This window comes from Trichechus manatus, unplaced genomic scaffold (assembly GCF_000243295.1).
Source record: "Trichechus manatus latirostris isolate Lorelei unplaced genomic scaffold, TriManLat1.0 scaffold00156, whole genome shotgun sequence".
Taxonomy (NCBI): domain Eukaryota; kingdom Metazoa; phylum Chordata; class Mammalia; order Sirenia; family Trichechidae; genus Trichechus; species Trichechus manatus.
In genome coordinates, this window is record NW_004444092.1 from 6,404,051 (window position 1) to 6,411,010 (window position 6,960).

Below are 6,960 nucleotides of genomic sequence, written 5' to 3' on the forward strand. Positions count from 1 at the left end.
TGCATAAACTGGAGCTGGAAACAAATAATCTGTAATCCCATGTTACATTAGCATGTCTACTGCATAACCAATGCCTGTAACCAGAGTTTTATGATTTCATTGAAAACCAAATGAAACTGAATGTGGGTGTGTTCAGTTTACTTAGGATGTATACTTAGGATTTACGCCCTTCTCTGTTTATTGATTTAAATAAAAAGTTTACTTAAAAGTTGCAAAAAATAACGTTATAACTGAGACTGCATCTCAACTACATTGATAAATGATAAGATTTCTGTTGAGAGGCCACTAAGATATCAACCGTATTGTAAAATAATAAATGTTAGATAAGGAATCTTGTGACACTCATATTTGGATAGATGTGTAAAGACAAGATAGATGTGTAAAGATAATTCAACAGTGCAATGAAATTATGAAATTACTCACTTGCTAGTGGTAAGTACTTTTAAATGCAAAATTATGCTGAGAAATTTAGGGTGTGGCTATTGGAAACATGAACAAAAGAAGAGTAAATTACAAAAATTCCCACGAAAAACCCTCATCATACACCATATTGCAAAATCAATGCCCCACTTTAGATTAACTGAAATAATTGTGTTTTGGGGCTAATTCACACACAAAAAAATTAGAAGTTCAAAACACTTTTGTCTGGGTCCTTGACAAATCAAAGAGCCCTTCTGTTTAGCAGCTTGACGGCAATGGGTTTAGTTTTTTTTTGTTGTTGTTGAGGGGAGGAAGAGACTGATAAATGACAATTCAAGTACTCCTTCTGGACCCTGATGGCCATCCTACCAGAAGTAATACCCTCAGTATAGAGTACAAACCAAAAAAACCAAACCCGCTGCCTTCAAGTTGATTCTGACTCATGGTGACTCTATGTGTTGCAAAGTAGAACTGCTTCATAGGGTTTTCTTGGCTATAATCTTGGAAGCAGATCACCAGACCTTTCTTCTGTGGTGACACTGGATGGGTTTGAACCAAGGTTACTAGACTAGTATAAACCTTTTGTGCCATCCAGAGACCCTAGACAGTGGAAATTATGCACTCATAATTTTGAGCCAGTTTTGGAGGGTTATACAAATGGGAAGTTACTGTGGGTACCCACTGTTTAAAATTACAAACTTGGTTGCATTCAATGTAGGTCAAACATCCTCATTTCTCAGACTCCTTTGGCCATTGAGGTTCTCATCAGTTTAGGGGTGTGAAGCATCTCTATAGCTGTCAACAGAAGCTCTATTGCCCAGACCTATAAAGGAATCTTTTTTTTTTTTTTTCATACTCTTTGACTCAATGTGTAGAAAAGCAGCTGCCTTGGATTGTTCTTTGAGTGGCATGGGACTACCTGAGATTAATTAGGAAATAAAACATGAGTAAGCATGCATGAGCAATGATTAATCACATTAGAACTTGTTCTGGGAAATAAGGTGGGAATGATGGACTGGCCATGCTGAAAGTAAGTTAATACCAGTGAAGCCTGAGGTCTCACATGCTTCCTCAGAGCTGGTAAAACTTTCAGAGAGATGCTCTTTGATATTTTTTTTTTTTAACGTATGCAGGTGTATGAAGTGTGCTGTGTATGGCTCAGGCTTCTTATAAGTAGAATGAGTTTGCAGATGATGTCACAGTGCAACCACTGAGCTTTTACTAATGCACAGTGAGGAGGGCAGGTATTTATTTTTATTATGGTTTATTATTATTTTTTAAATTCTTTTATCTGATTTTTCCTCAAGTAAATTGGTATCAAGTGCTTTATCTTCAATCTCGCTAATTCTGACTTCCATTGCCTCAATTCTGCTCCTAAGACTTTCTATTGAGTTGTCTAATTCTGAAATTTTATTGTTAATCCTCTGTTTTTCTGTTTGCTGTCTCTACGGTTTCTTGCAGCCTGTTAAATTTGTCAGTATGCTCTTCTATAATCTTCTTAAGTTCTTCTATTGCTTTGTGTGTTCCTTGGCTTGTTCTGTGTTTTGTATGATCTCCTTCCTGATCTCTTGAAGAATTCTGTATATTAATCTTTTGTATTTTACCTCCAGCAATTCCAAGAAGATCTCTTCCTCAGGAAGATTTCTTGATTCTTTGTTTTGGGAGCTTACTGGAGCCATCATAGTCTGCCTCTTTATGCGATTTGATATTCACTGTTGTCTCGGAGCCATCAATCAGTTATTTATTTATTTTGTATTTGCTTACTGTGTTCTAGCTTCTTGTTTTGTTTTGTTTTGATATACTCAAATAGGCTGCTCATGTGAGCTAGTTTGATTACTGGTGTCTTTGAAGCTCTAACGTCCTCTCACCAGGTGGTTAGAGCTATTACTAGGTATGTGAGCCCAGGAGTCTGTTTACTTTTCTTGTATGGATTCAGCTCAGGTGTCCAGGCAGTCAGTCACCAAGTGTGTGGTGCAGGTTCTCGCCTACAGTCTTAGAATGACAGGGGTGATTGGAGTAGGCACAGGTATCTGGCTGTAGTAGGGGATCATGCACTGAGAAAGGCAGGGGGCTGACAGCTGCCCCTGAGTGTCTGGGAGAAAAGCACGTCCCTGTTCCCTACAGTGCATACGTGGGTGGGTTTTGTAGCCAGACTATGAACACCCAATGCTGTTGGCTGTAAGGACAAGGAGGCATCAATTATTCTTTGACCCCTGTCACAGGTGGCTAGGTGGCGTGGATGAAGCCACCTGTCCTCAGGCCCCTAATGTGGGTAGGTGAGGACCCCACTTAATGGGCAGAGCGGTGTCAAATGTCACAAACCTGCCACTCCACCATATAGCTGATACAGTTGAAGTTAGGCTTCAGGTATATACCTGTTGTATTGTGCTAATGAGGGCCTACGCTGTTGAAATGGGCCCACACAGGTCTATGCAGGAATGGAAGGCATTCAAAGTCCATGGACCTGTTATGCCTGTGCCTAGACAAAGGAGCTGTGCCTGCCCTAAGTTTCTGGCTTAGAGGAGCTGGCAGATTATTTTTTCCCTGTTTGTTCATTTGTTCCCTCTGCAGGGCTGGGAGAATGGCTCAGGGCATTTGACAGGACCTACTTCCAGCCCAGGGGATGCAGCTATTGCTGAAGCCAGCCTGGGACCCGGTGCAGAGCAGGGAGGAGGCAGGTAAATGGGAGAGAGGTTCTTCACAAATGGGATGTTTTTTGATCTGCAGGGTGGGTTAGATCCATGTATTTGTCTTATGCTGATTGAGCGTCGCTTCTCACTGGTTCTGGAGGCTTGAGTAGACTGTCTACCATGTGGTCTCCTCCAGTGTGGAAAACACATCTCGAATGCCACTGCTTGCCTCACTGCACTTGCCAACCGATCCAGCCTGCAGCGTGCTGGTTCCTGCCAGGTCAAGTCTGGCAACTCCTCGCTGTTTCTGAACAGTCTGTCCCTTCCCCTGCCACTCAGTCTGCTTCCTCAACTTTGCCTTTGATGTTCAGGGCTCCTAGATTGTCCTATATAATCGATTCACTTGTTTTTTCAGGTCTTTGTTGTAAGAGGGACCACAGGAAGCGTCTGACTACTCTGCCATCTTGGCTTCGCCTCCTTATTATTTATTATAAGTGCAATACACAAATGAGGAAAGTGAGGATAAGAGAGATTAAATGATCCAATCAAATATCACAAGCCACAAAAGAAGGAAGCTAAGTGAGGAGAAGATGGTTTTGTATGGAGCAAAGGTTTACATAGGTGACATGATCGTCCTTCAAGGTTGGGGTTAGAAGGCTTTCAAATCTAGACCAATGAATTGGGAGTTGTTTTTTTTTTTTTTTTTTAAGTAAGGGGAATCTATGAATGCTTTTGAAAAGGAAAGTGACATAATGGTGTTTAATGGAGATTAGTCTGATAGCAAAGAACAAGATTGAGAGGAATTATCTGTGTGAGTAGATACTAAATTATAAAAACTGGCAGGTAATACAAAGCAATTATTATGTTTTATGGACTTTACATGTATTTCTTTATGTAATCCAAAAAGGAAGTAATATATAAAATAATATATAAGTTTCTGGCACAGAGATGCTTTGAAAGTTCACTTAGTAACTAAGTAGCAAAGCCTGGATTTACATCCACATCTACAGCTTTCCAATGGTCAGGCTTTGACGTCCACGATGTATTCCCAGGTAGAGGAGTGAAGTTAGCCTTGAGTAGAAATCACTTTAGATCAAGACATCCATCATCATCTGCCTGGACTACTGTTGTTGTTATTAGTTGCCATCTAGCTGGCTCCAACTCATGGCAACCTTATGTATAACAGAACAAAATGTTGCCTGGTCCTGTGCCAACTTCATGATCGTTGGTATGTTTGAATACATTATTAACGTTCTTGTGTTAGTCCATCTTACTGAGGGCTTCCCTATGGAATAACATGGGCGCTTCCTAATACTGTTTCTGTTTTTACCTCTTATATTAGCTATCTATTGCTGCAGAACAGATCATCCCAACATTTAGTAACAAATACAACAAATATTTCTTATCACACACAATTTCTGAGAGTGAGGAATCTGGGAACAATGAAGCCAGCTACTTCTGGCTTGGAGTCTCTCAGGATGTCAGCAGGGGCTGCAGTCTTCTGAAGGCAGGAGAAAAAACTGGCAGGAGACCCAGTTTCGTGCCAGAAAATCTCAGTTCCTGACAATATGGCAGCTGGCTTTTTCCAGAGCAAGTGATTAAACAGAGAGTGTGGTGGAGGCCACAATTGTCTTTTATGATCTAGTATTGAAAGTTACATTCCTTCACTTCCACCATATGCTATTCATTGGGAATGAGTCACTAAGCCCATCCCATACTCAAGTGGTGGGGAATTAAGCTTCATATCCTGAGGAAAAGAGCATCCAAGAATTTGTGGCTATAATTTAAAACCACAACATCCCCGCTTGAATGGATTCTATGCACTGCCGTTAAATTAATTTTTTACAAACAAATCCGATCCCATCTCTATTCTGATTAACCTCTCAATGGTATCTCATTGATTGAAGGCAAAAACTCAACATCTTTGGTCCTAGCTGACGTGGCCACTGCCCCCACTCCAGTGTCATTTCTCCTTCTCCCTCAGCTCTCTGCCCTCTGGCCACACTATTCTGCTTTCATTTCCTCCAATATGTCAAGCTCTTTTTGGTTGGGAGCTTTTGCTTTTCCTGTAATCCAGGATAATCTTCCTCTTCCTTTCATTTCTTCACCCTTTAGTCTTTGGTCGAAAGAAGCTTCTCTGACTCACTAGCCTTCACCAGCTGCCTAGCTGCAAGTTCTCATTGTAGCCAGTACTTTTCACCGATGGCATTAATCACCAGTTGCAGTTATTTATTTATCTGGTTATTTGGTTAGGACTGTAAGGGTCTGTTTCTGTTTCATTCACCATGGAATTCTATTGTGTGGTCCAGTGTATGGCTGGGCTAGTGCTCAGTAAACATGTCTATACTGAACAGGTTATTAGGAAAGAAGGATGAATTGCTGGAACAGATATCTCTGTTGCTTTGAGACCCAAATTAAGACAGGTAAGCAAAGACATCTCTTTCTCTAATTTTAAATAATGGTAGAAAGAAAAATATACCATGAATGTGCATAAAATGGGATGTGCCAATGATGGGGCCACCAGCAGGGAAGAAAATTAGAGGAAGACAAGGAAATGATACGTGTAATCAGAACTCTGCTGCTGTGACTCAGATCTGGCTAGGTCAGCAAGGAGATATAGACCTAATTTGAATAGCATTGAACTGGAAAAGCCTTATGTGTGAAACTTTGGAATATATCTACACATCAAGGTAACTCTGAAAGTGGGAGGATCATTATTCTCAGAGATTTTCATTCTGATTATTTGCACCATCAACCAACCACCTGCAACCTCATCACCTACAAGCTGATCTGGAAGATGAACACGTGGTAGTCTCTGAGCCGTCACCCATGGGCAAAGGAAGTACCTGATAAGAACGACTTCGTCTTCTTCGAAAACATTCATCTTCTTTGCAAACATTTCAAGCGCGACGCTCTTGGTGAGAATCATGCCAGGATTTCAAGTACTTCTGCAATGGGAAGGGGCATTTGGGTGAGAACAGGAAATCATCTACTGCTACTGTGTTGTCAAGACCTTTGCACTTATAGGGACTAACATGCTTGCATTTCAGAGAGTCCATGCACAGAACTTAAAAGAAACAAAAATAGTTCTTTGGGAAACTATTGTTGACAAAGCTGCTGCTAAGAATAAAGCAAATTCAACATTTCTCCCATTTTGGTGCCTCCTGCTCAAGCCCTTTAAAATGTTTTCTATTGTGTCCAAGCCTGAAAGATTCTAGGGATCTGACTGAGCCTCTGTAATTGGGTGCTTGTGTTCATCTTCTTTTCCATTAAAAAAAAAAGTATGCTCATGAGCACTATGGCCTCAAGGGTCTACACGGAACATGTTTATAAAGAAGACATTTTTGTGTTTTTTAACATTACACAAAACCCATTACACAAAAGCCTCAGAAACCAGCCCCAGCTTCTTCAAGCTGTGGTTTCAAAGGTGAGCACTTGCCATAAATCACTGCTGGTGAAGTGTCCACAGGGTCTTGAGAAGGCTGTCCCTTTACTCAGCCCAGGCTATTCAGGTCAGGAGAGCCTTTAAAGAATCACTTGCTGATGTATCTCTTCAAAAAATCGCAGCCAATCACTTTGGGTTGCAACTGCAGGAAAGCAGTTCTCTTCAAAGTTAAAAAACAAATAAAACCAATATATATATACATAGTTATACACACACACACACATATATATGAAGCACATATCATGTGAGCAAGGAGCCCTGGTGACGTGACAGTTCAAGTGCTAGGCTGCTAACCAAAAGGTTAACAGTTCAAACCTACCCAGTGGCTCTGCAGGAGAAAGAACTGGTGATCAGCTTCTGTAAAAACTGCAGCCAAGAAAACCCTATAAGGCGGTTCTACTCTGTCATGCGAGGTCACTATGAGTTGGAACCAGCTCAATGGCACCCAGTAACGACAATTATATA